Genomic DNA, 14588 nt, shown 5'->3' with positions numbered 1-14588 from the left:
GCTCAAACCCATCACTGAATTTCTCAATAATGTTTGTGCATGTTTCTGTCCAGAAGCACAAATGTTCTTAAAGATGCAGTCAGTCAAATTTAATTTATTTATTTTTATTGAGTGTTTAGTTGTTTTAATTTAGATGGAGAAATTTGTTGCAGTTTTATTATCTGAAAAGGGGCCCCTTTTATCAAAGAAGGGAAAACATGAAGGAAAGAAAGAACAGAATCGGCATCTGGATAAAATGTCTGTTTTCTTAACCCCTAGCCTCATCTCTTTCACTGAAATTAAGGTTATAACAAATGAAACTACGTATAAACATTTTTATTTATTCCCAATATGGTAACAATTACTAAGTCTCCCATCTCTTGATAGCTGACGACAAGCCAGTCAAACAATAATAGCTGTTTTTCGGCTAAAACTATGCCGGCTAATGTTGGGCTCAATTGTCCAACAAAATTACACTTTCTAATAAAAAAAAAATTACATTCATACATTGTCTGAGAGTTTATTTGCTAAATGTTAAACAATTTTATTTTCTACTTTAAGGATAGTTTCACTAATGGTGGTTAACGTTAGCTAACAAAGGCTCACAGCAGATAAGCCAAGCTAACAGCAGCTAGCTAATAGCTGCAAAAATAGCAGTCCTTACCAGCAGAAGTCCAGAATACCCTCAACAAATCACCTCAGTATCAAAGTTATGGGACAGAAATTAGCTTAATTTACTTATTGACTTGTATCAGACAAAATGTTACCGCCTTTCCAGATGATGACACATATTTACAGACTGGCAGCCTGCAGTCACCACAGATGAATGGGAGCCACTGTAGCTAGGATTGTGCACTTGAACTGAGAGGGGTAAGGACACAGAAATCAGTTGACTGTTATCTAATCTACTGACCTCTAATGATGAGATTTTACCCACTGTACTGTTAAAAAAAATTTATTTTTTTTTCTTTCTCCAAAAAGCATTCACAAAGTCCCATATTGAAATGCCCAACTTTACATTATGAATAAATAATAACGTACAGGATGCAGTACATATAGAGTATATATTAAATGTAGAAGAAGCTTCTTAATCACAAGGGTGGTGCAGCCTATTTAAGTTTATTTTCTCCAGTTTTGTTGAATTAAATTCACATATTTTATTAATATGTTAATTAGCAATAATAAGCACGTATATGTGACTCTGTGGTGTCCTGTTAATAGTGTTAGCTCAAGCTTTAGCACTTAATTGTTTCCTCTCATCAAAATATGGTCACTTCTCTTCTGGATCCAGAAAAAAAATGCATGGCCACGGCCTAACGTTGAAATTTTGAAACTGAGCTTTAAAAACCAAGGCTCTCATGTCGCTATGTCTACCTTTTATATACAATTTATGCTCTAGACCATAGGTGTCAAACTCTGGCCCGCAGCCTAATTACATTTGGCCCGCGAAGCCACACCAAATTACTATTAGAGCTGGCCTACTGGTATTATACAGCTAATATTTATATTGTTTAGTATTAAGCTTTGTTTGTTCCATATTCAGTTTTCCAGCAAAACTTATTTGAGTCCATAAGAAAAGATTCATTCTTATATCTGGAGGAAGATTTTTTTTTTTTCAATAAATATTAATGTTAGCCCGCGACTTTGTTCCAGTTTTGAATTCTGGCCCACTGTGTATTTGAGTTTGACACCCCTGCTCTAGACACTTGAGAACAGGTAGCACAGACATAGCTTTGTCAATAATCAGCTTGCCGCCCTTTTAGTATATTCTTTGCAGTCAACTACAACAAAACATTGTGATATTTTAATTCTATTTTAAAAAAGTAATAATCTCCTTGCAGTCTTGTCTGAGTCACTGGAAACCCCCACGTTTTGGTGGCTTGGTATTAAGTCCGTATTAACTGAGGGAAAGTCCCATAGTGGTTTTATTTGGTCTTAAACAACACCTAGTCATGGCTTGATACCACTTTTGTTAAAAAGAGAGAAAAAAAAGACATAAATAGTCTGTGAAAACCAGAAGATATCCAATTAAGTTACACTTTTAGTGAAAGTACAATACTGCCTTCCTTTTATGTGTTAAATAAACACTTTATATTTAGACCAGAAGATATATAAGATATGATTAAGGTTCATTCATGTGTGTTCATTCAAAGTGCTTTCGTATAGAGGTGTGTGTGCATTTTCATAAGGATCTTTATTGATCTCTTGATTAAATAAAGTCATGCTTAGGAGAGAAAAGCATACGGTATATAAAATACTACCATTTTACTATTAATATTTAACACTTAACTAGCTGGGCCTTATAAATATAGAACCGAAACATAAACTGCTTCTGAGAACTTGCAAGCACGGAAAGGAATTCTCTGTAGGCGGGACAGTTTAACAACTCGACTCTGAGTCTGTGATCTACCAGCCAAATAAACCGGTTTGCAGGTCATATGAGGTGAAAACTGTTCATAGGGGAACAGGAAAGTGCACTCTGAATAATGCAAAACTTTGGTCAGCTCAACTCTTTCCACATCATATCAGCATTTAAAGTGCAAAGGTTTCTGGGAGCCGTATACGTATCTTGTTGTTTATTGACAGGTTAGCATTCCAACATGCTCCATTACGGTCCTTGTAACTTTTCAGACAGATAGCAGTGCATAGGTTGAGCTGATACTGGTGAGGGGGTTGGACATACATTGGCAAATATTTGCTCAGGCATTCTGAGGCAATGGCTTAAACTTAAAGCATGAATCCAAAAAAGGGGGGGGAAAGTGTAAGGAGAAACCATTTTTCAACATTTTGTTTTATCGCAAATACACAGAAACACTCAGCAGAGTCAGATACATTAAGTGTGTAACTGTATCAGGTTGAAGACTGAGTCAAAGTAAATCTATGACACACGATATGAAGTAATAATATAATCTATTCAACATTAAAAGAACTATTTGTACATATGTAATCATTCAAACAAAAAATTTAAAGCCAAATAAGTGATAGTTGAAACTTTGTTACTAATAGCATTGAATAAAAAATAGATTAAGTATTACAATAAAGTCACAAAGTCACTTATTCAAAATAAAATAATTCTGAAAATACAAAAACAGTGGAGCACAGTAACACTTCCTCTTTATTTTAGCACAATAAAGGCTCACTTTAAAGTATTCCATTTTGTTAACTACTTTTAATATTTCTAAAAAAAAATTCCAACCATTATCTGAAATCACACAGTGGCATTTACTTTATCAAAAGAACCTGTAAGCAGTGTTGGGAAGGTTACTTTTAAAATGTATTCCATTACAGAATACATGCCCCAAAATGTATTTTGTAACGTATTCCGTTACGTTACTCAATGAGAGTAACATATTCTGAATACTTTGGATTATTTAATATATTATCAAGTTTTTTACAACTACATGAATGTACTATTGCTGTGTGATTTCTTACTATTACTGAAGGTTATTTGCCATACCAATACCAACTAGATTTTTAAATCTTAATATAAAACGAGTAACAGTAGGGTGAACATTAGATAAGGCTGCATTGCATAATATGTCGTGTAGCCGAAAACTAGTTTTACTTTGCTGTCTGGGTCAACTTTACTAGCGAGAGACAGAGAGAGATAGCTTACTTTTAACTGGGCTACACTGCCCATAAGGCTATGTCTGTAACACTCTGCCTATTGCCTTCATATTAAATAATTTCTTGAACATTAGAGCCTCTTAATGCGTGTTTTGTTTGGGTTTCCACCGGCGTGGAATTACCAGAAATAGAGAGGGGACAACATATGAAACAGGAAAAGACCACTGCCTTTATTTCAAATAAGTAACTGTATTCTGAATACCAGCTTTTTAAACGGTAACTGTAACTGAATACAGTTACTCATATGATTGTATTTTAAAAATGTACAGTATTCCATTACTTCCCAGCACTACCTATAAGTGAAGTGACCTTTAATGCACAGGTAAGTATACACAGGAAATATTTGTGGAAACATTCATTCTTTCCAAGAGTTAAATAATACCACTCATGCCCCTATACAGTTACAACGAGCAGACTGAGATTAGCACAAAGACTGAAAACAAGGGGGCGGTATCACAACACACCTACTGGGCAGAAATGTGCTCAGATTATCTGCACTGTAATCTGTACACGAATAATGTTCACAAGAATACAAACTCTGCGAAATACTCACAGTCTGTGTTCACATGCTATAAATTGAATTAGTGAATTAGTAAATGAGCTTTAGAGGTGCTGCCTGCATGGCCTTTGTCAGAAGTCATAACAAAAAATCAAAAACAAACCATAAATCAGATTAATGCTGCTGCATTCTTTCCAAATGGTATAGTCTCGCTTTATGTGCACTTTATGGAGAGGGAGCCTGCATAGGCATGCAGCGACCTATAGCTGTCCTACCGGTATATACTCTCTAAAGATGTGAGCTTCACAAGCCAATGCTGTTTGTTTCTGGTGAAACGTGCAGGCAATGTGGGAATTCTGTTAATGGCATTTTATGTTCCATGTTGGTTAAATAAACGTTCAATTCCAGTAAGACTGTCTTGGGTGAACCGGGTGAAATGAACAAAATATGAGTGACATTCCTGTCTAAATCAAAATCACATTAGTAGGCCAGCTGGAAATCTCTTCTGGATAATAAATCTGTCCTTTGACATTTCAAAATAAGTCTTTCATTTTCACACCAGTGTCGCTGACGTACTTTGTTCTGGCTTTATCTCTTTTAACTTTTGGTGTAGCTTCAAGCTGAAAAGTCAAAAGAGGCAGCACGACTCATTTCAGAGCACGCTGATAAACGGCGGCACACTGTAAAACAGACCTATCTTCTCGCTGCTGACTCTTTATCAATACAACAGATTAGTTATTCTTCACGACCAAATGACCAGATATGTGTTGCGATAAAGAAAAGAAGTCACCCTCTCTAAAGACCTCAGCAGGTGTATCAAAGGATGCTGCGGACAAAGGATGCCGGTGATCCAAGGTGATGTACCATTGTGCATCGAAGACTCCATGCAGCCAAAGTGGCCTAGACGGATTAGCCTGAGAGGGACTACATGATGGTTGCTTAGTAACTACAAACCTACTCAAATGCTTGGCGAACATTATGGGCAGGGCTGCATTTTGACCATGAATAATGAATAGTCAAAGGTGCTTTATGTTCCAGCCTTACCTCACCTTGAACTCCACACAGCATGATGTAAACATATGTGCCAAGAGAATCACCTCACAGCCCTGAAACTTCTGTTGCAATAATCGGTGTACATACGTACCTGCGGCATGTGTATTCAATAACTTTCCAGTGGCCGGTGTACTATAGTGGTTTCAGCTGGATCTCTGCCACCTTTAGTGCTTTGCTTCAGGCTCTGTCCAGGCTGTTTTTCCTATTCTGGGATGTCCTTGTATGACCCATACTCCCATGCCAAGATCCAGGCGGTGTCTAATGAAAGTAGGGTTCCAGCAGTTTATTTCAGAAAAAAAAAAAGGGAAGAAAAAAAAAGAATCAAAGCTCAGGACAACAGTGTTTCATTAGCAATACTTGTCAAGCCAGTAGTTGAGAATTTGAAAAGTAGATGTGGGAATGTGATAACAGACTGGAAGGTTTAAAGGAAAAGAAATATTTTCACAGTGTAAGGGGAACCATTTTGTTCTCTAAATTATTATTATTAAGCGAAGCAGAAATTTTTTTCTGGTTAGCATTGAATATTGTAAAGTTTTCACAGTGAAATGTAAAGTGGCTTCAGATTGCTTAGAGTAGGTTATAAATTGTTGCAATCTAAAGAAAATGAAGAAGAAAAGGTGAAGTGAATCAGAAAAACCCTAAAGACGTAAAGGAAAAATTACAATTTTACCTCCATTTTTTTGGGTATAATTTATTGGAGTATTCTTCTTGTTTGTTAAGCTGCAATAACATGGACTGGTATTTATATAGGGTTTTTCTACCCTTACTACAGAGTCATTGCACCAAAATCAAACGTGGACTTTCTAAACACAGACCAGCAAAACATCGGGAGAGAGAACCATCCAGAAGAGCTAGTGTAATCTAGGAAGTGAAAGTGAAGGTAAGCTCTTGTCCTGCTCATCCTATTGCATTTGTAATCAGGTGCTTAGGGTTTTCAGAGGTCACAGTATGTGTGCATGTGTAAGGCCCGTGATTTGAGCGACCCATGTTGAGTGGTTTTAAGTTGACAATCGTCGCTAGAGTTAATAAGCTTAAATGCAACAGTATTTCTGATGACCTCCTGGGCTGTGGAGTCACACAAGGGTAAACCCTGTCTTAGAAGTCCTAATTATTCCATGAAAATCTGATTCAGCCAAAGACACTGGCCGAGGGCTCCTTGCAAGCCAGCACACATGCTCTTTTCCTTCTTTAGCCTTGATGTAAACAAGCAAAAGACTTAGTCCAATCGAGTAATCCAGATCACAGCGGCAGTTTCCCAGAGTGATGTGGAGAAGCCAAATTCACAGTAACTCCTGATCTTCTCGGTGTTTCAATTGCTTCTCTCTTACAGAAGCGGTTAAGAAATCCTTCTGCTTGGTGCTGTTTCCTTTATTAATGGCGAACACCTTTTTAGAAGCATTTAAACAATATCGTATGATATAACATTTGATCATCTCAGGTATTGTTTTTTAATGATTTGCAACTTCTTGTTAAAAGTCCACATGTGCACATTGCATAATTTCTCAAAAAGCATATTTTTACATCGTGCCCTTTTCAGGCTATTCACTGGCCAAAGCTCATTACTAGACTGACATGAATTGAATGGCAGTTAGATCAGTTAGCCGATTATGTAAGTGTTTAAACTAATCAAGTGTCGGTAAAGAATAAAGACACAAGAGTGTCAACATGTCAGCAGCTATTATGTTAGTAGCAGCATCTGAGTCACTTCCCTTTAACTATGTCTTTTTTTTCCACTTCCAGTCAGCCTTCTTTGAATTACAAATGGTGAAATTGGACTTGCAGGAAAATGCGTTTTGCAAGTTCAAGCACAAATGTTATTCCCAGAAGTATTTTTTATGGTGATTTTGAAAGTTGAATGTATTTGAATTCACCAGCATAACATTCAATCAATTACATCAATTTACTGAAGTCTACTCTAATGCTTTTACTCTTTTTAATGCTTAGATTTAGATAAAGAGAGGTGCCGGAATTGTTTTTGATTTTTTTAATAATGCTATAAACTACTTTTAATATCGCGCTTATTGTGTTCATTCTTATTCATTTTCCAAATTGCTATTTAAAACAAAGAAGGTTCGCTTTCATGTTTAATTATAATATTTAATATACTTGCAATTAGAATAAACACTGTTTTAAAGGTGAGTTACTGGATGGAAAGCATGTGCCTAACTTATTGATAACATGTCTGTTTGAGTAAACACTGCAGGTTTATGGTCTTCCGCAGTGTGTGGCACCTGGCATCTCTTTCCACCCCTCTTTTTTCTAAACAAACACACATCTGGCTTTGGGAACATCTGGTTTATTACAGCCATTTCTCAGCAGGTTGTCTTCTGTTCGTTTTAGAGATTTTGCAAAACATCATCAGAGGCCTCCAGTGCAACAGCTGCTAAACAGTTACAGGTGCTTTCAGACAGCCAGGGCGTCTGGGCTGTATTTGCAGGTGTATACTCAGCTGCTAACAGCAACTTTCCAGCTGCATATTTTTATTCTTGGAGTCTGAATGTGGTTTTGTGGTTAAAAATAAGCTTTACTTTCTTATATTTGGCCTTCTTCTCAGGTCATCCACTCTCTGAAACAAGCTGTTTGACCTCCACTTGCTTTAAAATTATCTTTGGTTTAAGATAAATTCCTTTTGATTGGTTGGCCCTCATAAACAGAAGCAGTTATGTACTGCTGGAATACTGGATTGTGTTTTTCTCTTATATTCATAACAGAAATTATGGCCATAGTAGACAAATCTTTATGCTTGTTATTGGATAGGTGCAACCCCAGAACGAAGAATTGGTGGAGTTCTAGTTGTTCAACATGCAACAAATGTAGAAAGAAAGCAAATATGATGTTTAATCAGTGTTGTGGTTTCTGTATTCACTAGCATGGGATCCTAGTGACATAAATACCATTATCAAAGGGTGGTCACAAGGTTTTCATGTTTTTTGTTTTTTGTGAGTGCTCACTCATCCCTGAGGCACTACACTACAATTCACCAACTGTACATCCGTGTCAGCTGGCAAGAGCTTGCTAACAAACAAGTTTTCTAGTATCTAGTATTGGTCAGAGGAGAATAGAAACAGTTAATTCAAATTTCTACTCATTACATAGTGTATTAACTGGCAAAGTGTGCCAGTGAATACACCTGGCACACTTTGAGCCTCTTAGCTGAGCATCATTGAAATGCAATAGCCTACCTGAGTATTATTGTTGACCATGTCCGTCCCTTTACGACCACAGTGAACAAATTTTCTGACAGCTGCTTCAAGGAGGTAAATGCACTGATGCAAAACTAAAACCATTTCCAGTTCTGTTGTAGCATACATACAGAGCTCCGTTTGATGTAGGTGGCAGTCAAAAATCTGAACTGGTGAAACTAACAAAAAGCACACTGATAACAAAACAAACAAACAAAAAAAAACAAATCAAATACAAAATAGGAAAGCAATTCAAACTGTCTAGATTTTGTATCCATCTTTCTGTGCTAAGGAAAATTAGAGCAAGTGAGATTGACAGGACAACAACAAAACAACAGCATCATAAGGTGATTATAATTCTGCAAAAGTTTAAATTATGTATGAACACACCCAAAGAGAAAATGAATAAAGAAACAGTGTTGCAAAGTTAGCAAGCTAGCTTCCTGGATCAGCTTTGACTGTTGCATCTTTTTGCACTGTACTGAATGTTGCTATATGTTGCATAAAAAATTAAAATGCATTAGAAAAATTGGCAGTTAATTTCAAGCAGGTGCTGCCTTATATTTCAAGCAATGAAACTTAGAAATAACAAGTACAAGCAGGAAAGAAAGGAAACTTTTATTAAATTAAATGAAATTGAATCATTTCCTTTCTTTTTCCAATCCTTGCAGAGGGTTTTAAAAAAAGCTGTGAGTACAAACAAAACCACAAAAATAATTTGGCAGCACACAGTTAAAAAGAGATGACCCATTGCTTCCGTTCAGGAGGGTAGAGGAACCACTAAAGGACGATTTGCTAACTAAAGCTGAGAAGACTACCTACGGGAAATGTGTCTCGGACTAATAACGTCTGATGACAGATTCAACGGGCTGTGAACAGGTAGTGGCTGAGAATTAAACTAAGCAATGACTTGTAACAAAAGATTGATAATGATATGAAATTGAGTGTAAAAATAATGGTTCCACAGTGGCACGAAACCCAGTCTCCTGGGTGAAGGCCATTGGTGGGGGGGAATGTGCTGATGTTGTTTATAAATAACTTGATTTAATGAAGGAAGCAAACTGACGTCAGACGTGAGTAAAATGTATTTTATGATTTTGAGTTGCACTTTAAACATGAAAAGGTTCAATAAACATAAATCGTAAAGGTCAAATTTTCTAGTAATTTTTTCATGGTTCAGGCTTTAACCTCCTAAGACCCGAACTCTGTCATGGCATGCATTTTTAAGTGCTATTTGGGCTGATTGTTTTTACATTCATCAGGTCCCAAAGAATTACGTGATTACGTGTTTTGTTTGTTTTGTTTTTTGTTTTTTTTACCTGATTTTTGTTTCTGAGAAAAATTAGATCCACTTATGAGGACATTCGCTTTAAATTTCGATAGCACACTGGCAGTATAATGTCCTTGTAAGCGGATATCAGGCCCTTGTAGAGCAAAATTTAGTATTTTGGTCTAGCCAACCCAAAATGTGATGACCACATATGTGGACGCCAGCTCAATTTTCCTAGGAAAGTGGGAAATACATGCAATGATTTACTGAAACAAGAGCAAGCATTGTGGAAATACAGCATATCGACACAACCTGAACTCTCTTAGTCAACCTTTCTAGTTACCTTTCTTTGTCAGCAACAAACCAATCAACCTTCCCATTGACATCCCGTTTTTCAATCGGACAAGATGCTGCCACCAGTCCATCCAGCCAATCTCTTCCACTTGTCCTTATCAGAGTCGTGGGGGGGCTGTATTCTATCCCAGCTATCGTAACACTGATTCTAAGAATCCAGCTTCACCAATAGTGTTAAATCTGAGACTCCTTTTAGCGTAAGGCTCCATGGTGTAAATAACCTTTAATACATGTAGTGTGTCATGTCCAGTAATAATACATTACATTCAGGAAGAGTTCTCCAGGCTTTTTAGAGGACATTCAAAGCTCTGGGGAGGCCGGTCCACAACCTGCTGAGATCTATTCTTATAATATTCACTGAAAACTGGACTGGATCGCAGAAGCAGCAAATTGTAAAATTACACACCAAAAAGATGTTAAGTCAACTTTTCCACATCTCTTAACTACTAACAAAACATGAAAGGTTTGAGTCTTGAAAGAATGCGTAGAAAAAGATGTATAAACTCACTGAGCAGCTTCTTATTGAATAGATTTAAATAGTTTGGAGCTGTCCAAACTAAAATCAGGCAAAACTGGCTTAAAACAGAGTCTGTTGAATGTCCAATTCATACTAGATATTATTTGAATGGCCATATTTTAATAAATAAATAAATTCACGTTAAATTTGTATAAGTAGATTCGCACACACTCATGACCTGACTATAATAAATCCCACGCTAAACCTATTGTGCTAAGGAGCCCCAGTAGTCTAATGGGGTGCAGTCATTAGGCAGTATGATAACCCATTATAAGCTTGATATAGTGCACATCCTGAAACAGACGCATAGCTTACATATGCACATACAGTGCCATGAACATGCATTTGTTAATTTAAAATGGGCCTTTGTACACTACCAGTCAAAAGTATGGATACACCTTCTCTAAATGGTTTTTCTTTATTTTTACTACTTTCTACATTGCAGATACATACTGAACACATGAAATATATGAAGCAATATATATGGATTTTTGTAGGAAGAACAAAATGATAAATAACTCTAAATATGTCTTATATTTTAGGTTCCTGAAATTAACCACCCTTTGCTTTGTTGACAGCGCTGCAAACCCTTGGCCTTCTCTCAATAAGCTTTATGATGTAGTCACCTGAAATGGTTTTCACTACACAGGTGTGTCTTGTCAGCATTCATTTGTGGAATTTCTTACCTTCTTAATAGGGTTGGTACATCAGTTGTGTTGTGCAGAAGTCAGGCTGGTACGCAACTGACAGTCTTATCTGATAACTGTTAGAATTCATATTATGGAAAGAACCAAAATCAGCTAAGTAAAGAGAAACAACAGCCCATCATTAGTTTAAGGACTGAAGTTCTGTCAGTCTGGAAAATTGCTAAAACTTTGAATGTGTCCCCAGGTGCAGTTACAAAAACCAGGAAGCGCAGCGGCTGGCTCATAAAAAACTTTACACTCTGCTTTGGCGTAAAGTCCTTTCTATAATTATTTGAACATTTCACATGAGGACCGCCTCAAGAAATGAAGACCAAGAGTCACCTCTCCTGCTGAGGAGTCACCGGCCTCAGAAATCACAAGTTAACAGCACCTGAGATTAGAGCCCAGATAAATGCCACACAAAGTTCCAGCAGCAGCTGTTCAGGGGAGACTGCGCGAATCAAGTCTTTATGGTCAAACAAGAAACGACTACTAAGGAAAAGCAACAAGCAGGAAAGATTTGTTTGTGCCAAGAAACACAAGGAATGGACATTAGACCAGTTGAAATCTGTGCTTTGGTCCAAATTTTAGATCTTTGGTTCCACTTGCCGTGTCTTTGTGTGATGCAGAAACGGATGATCTCTGCATGCATGGTTCCAACTGTGAAGCAAGGAAGAAGTTTGATGGTATGGGGGTGTTTTGCTGGTGAAACTGTTGGGAATTTATTCAGAATTGAAGTCACACTGAACCAACATGGCTACCACAGCATCCTGCAGCGACACGGCATCCCATCTGGTTTGTGTTTAGTTGGATCATTTATTTTTTTTAACAGGACAATGACCCCAAACACACCTCCAGGCTGTGTAAGGGCTATTTGACCAAGAAGGACAGTGATAGAGTGCTGCGTCAGATGGCCTGGCCTCCAGAGTCACCCGACCTACACCCAATTGAGATGGTTTGGAATGAGGTGGACCGCAGAGTGAAGGCAAAAAAGCCAACAAGTGCTAAGTGTCAAAGCAAAGGGTGGTTATTTTGAAGAATCTTAAAGATGCTTAAGGAGCTTAAGAATCTTAAGTTCATTCATAGTTTTGATGCCTACATTGAAAATCTACAATGTAAATAGTCGTGAAAATAAAGAAAAGCCATTAAATGAGAAGGTGTCCAAACTTTTTACTGGTAGTGTATTTGATAGGGACATTCTGTGGCCATCTGGTAACAAAAAATAAAATATAAAGCCTATTGAAAGAATACACCAAATCTTTAATAAATGAATCAATTGATATAAAGGTGGGCTATGGTTACTCTACTGTAGAACAGGTTTGAACTAGAGATACCACTTTTTTTTGTCCGATACTGATATCATAAATTTGGATATGCCGATACCAATGTGAATCCGATAGTCTATTTTATAGTCAATAAAACAGTTTTCTTTTATATCTTGCTGCCGTTCGTATAAGTTCATACTCAAATTTGAAAAGACAAAACACTAAAGCTATTCTATTACAAAAAGATATGCTGCACCCAAAATATTTCGCAGTTCAGCAAAACTAACTTTTTATTTAACCATTTAGCGGAGCTTTAAATCTTATTTAAAGTAATATTAAAAAAATTTAAAATGCAGTTTCACGCAGATTTCAAAAACTTTGGTTCTGAAAAAAGCGCAATCTGCACAAAATAAAATTGAATCAATCAATCTTCAAAAAGAAAAAAAAATAGTTGTAGAATGGACCCTTTTTTCAAGTTTAACATAAATAGACATCCAGAGTGGAAAGCAGTGCAAATAAATCAGACATGGCTTCATGACACTCATCTTTTATCAAGATTGAGGTCAGTGTAAGCCGTTTCTGTGATGTTTAACCTGAGACTGAATTTTGTGTAATTTCTATACAAAACTTAAGACAAGTATGAAAATAGGTGGTTTTCATAGTTTTTTTCTTGAAACCACAGAACTGTTTAACCTGCAACACAGTTTTTTTTCAAAGTAAAACTTGAGTCCATCCATTGTACAGTCATACTTAGCGATGTTAAGCTTAACATCGAATGCTTTACAAACATTCAGAGATTAACTTACACTTGCTTTACTTCTCTGGGATAGCTTGCTCAGAGATGAAATGCTGGTTTGGTAGCACGTAACGAGGCTCTAGATGCTTTCAGTGTAAAGTACCACTGACAGGTCTCGCACGCAACAGCCGCTCTATCACGTGACGCATACTGCTCCAATATGCTAAGGGCAATACCTGGATTATGCCATGTCACAAGTTTTGTAAGGTGCCTTTGATATTTAATCCGGTGTCCTTTTTTATGTCCTAGGTCAGGATTGGACCGATACTATATATTGGATTGATCCTGTCCCTAGTTTGAACAGCAGGTCATTGGGTCTTTTCTGCTCACAGTAAGGGCTGTATGGTACAGATGACCATATTAAATATATCCTCTCTTGTTGACATCATGTAGCTCTGAGAGGAGAGTGTGAAATGGAACGCTTACAGCAGTGTGGAGACCATTTGATGCACAGGGATTATTTGCACATACAACACTTAATCACAACAATAGTCACGTCAATGTACTTTATATTGTAAGGTAAAGACCCTAACTACAATAATACAGAGAAAACACCAACAATCAGACAATCCCCTATGAGCAAGCACTTGGCGACAATGGGACAGAACACCTCTGTTTCAACAGGAAGAAACCTCCAGCAGAACCAAGTTCAGGGCGGGGCAGCCACCTGCCATAATCAACCGGTGATGAGAGAGAAACAATGCAAAATATATACCTGATCCAACCCTAACTATTATTAAAAAGTGAAGTTTTAAAACTAATGCTAAAATCAAAGATTGTGTCTGTCTCCCATGTCAAAACTAGCAGCTGGTTCTAAAGAAGAGGGGTCAGAAAGCTGAAGGCTTTGCCTCCCTTTTATATAGCCTAGGAAACACAAGTAACCCTGCAGTCTGTGAGTGAAGTACTCTATTGGGGTGTGTGACAAAGTGGGTGAGAATACCATTTGTCCATATTTGAAGCTTGTTATTCTTAGTTAGCATTCTTGGTTTGATTTAGCCATACATTATTTTTTTTATTCTGTTGTGGGCAAACATTTACTATACCGGGTTTGTTTTTGTTTTGCACTTTCACCATTCCTCCATTCCTTCAAATCGCGGTTAAAAAAACAAAAACAAAAAACAAAAACACTTATTTAGCCTTGCCTTTTCTACCAGTTGCTTGTTAGTTAGCTTAATGCTTATTCTTATCTTCGGCTTATTCTTAATTACTTTTAATCATTTTCAATTTTTTGACTGTTTTATCCTTTACACTTAGTTTTCTTTTATGCTTTTATATGAAATTCTTTTGCTTTTGTGTTTTAATGACATTCAACCTGCTAGCATGTTTTGGTACCTTGCCATAGCCCTCATCCTTCCCTGTT

The sequence above is a fragment of the Astatotilapia calliptera genome, chromosome 15, assembly GCF_964374335.1.
Source record: "Astatotilapia calliptera chromosome 15, fAstCal68.1, whole genome shotgun sequence".
NCBI lineage: Eukaryota > Metazoa > Chordata > Actinopteri > Cichliformes > Cichlidae > Astatotilapia > Astatotilapia calliptera.
The sequence above is the reverse complement of the archived record's forward strand: the minus strand, read 5'-3'. Positions refer to the sequence as shown.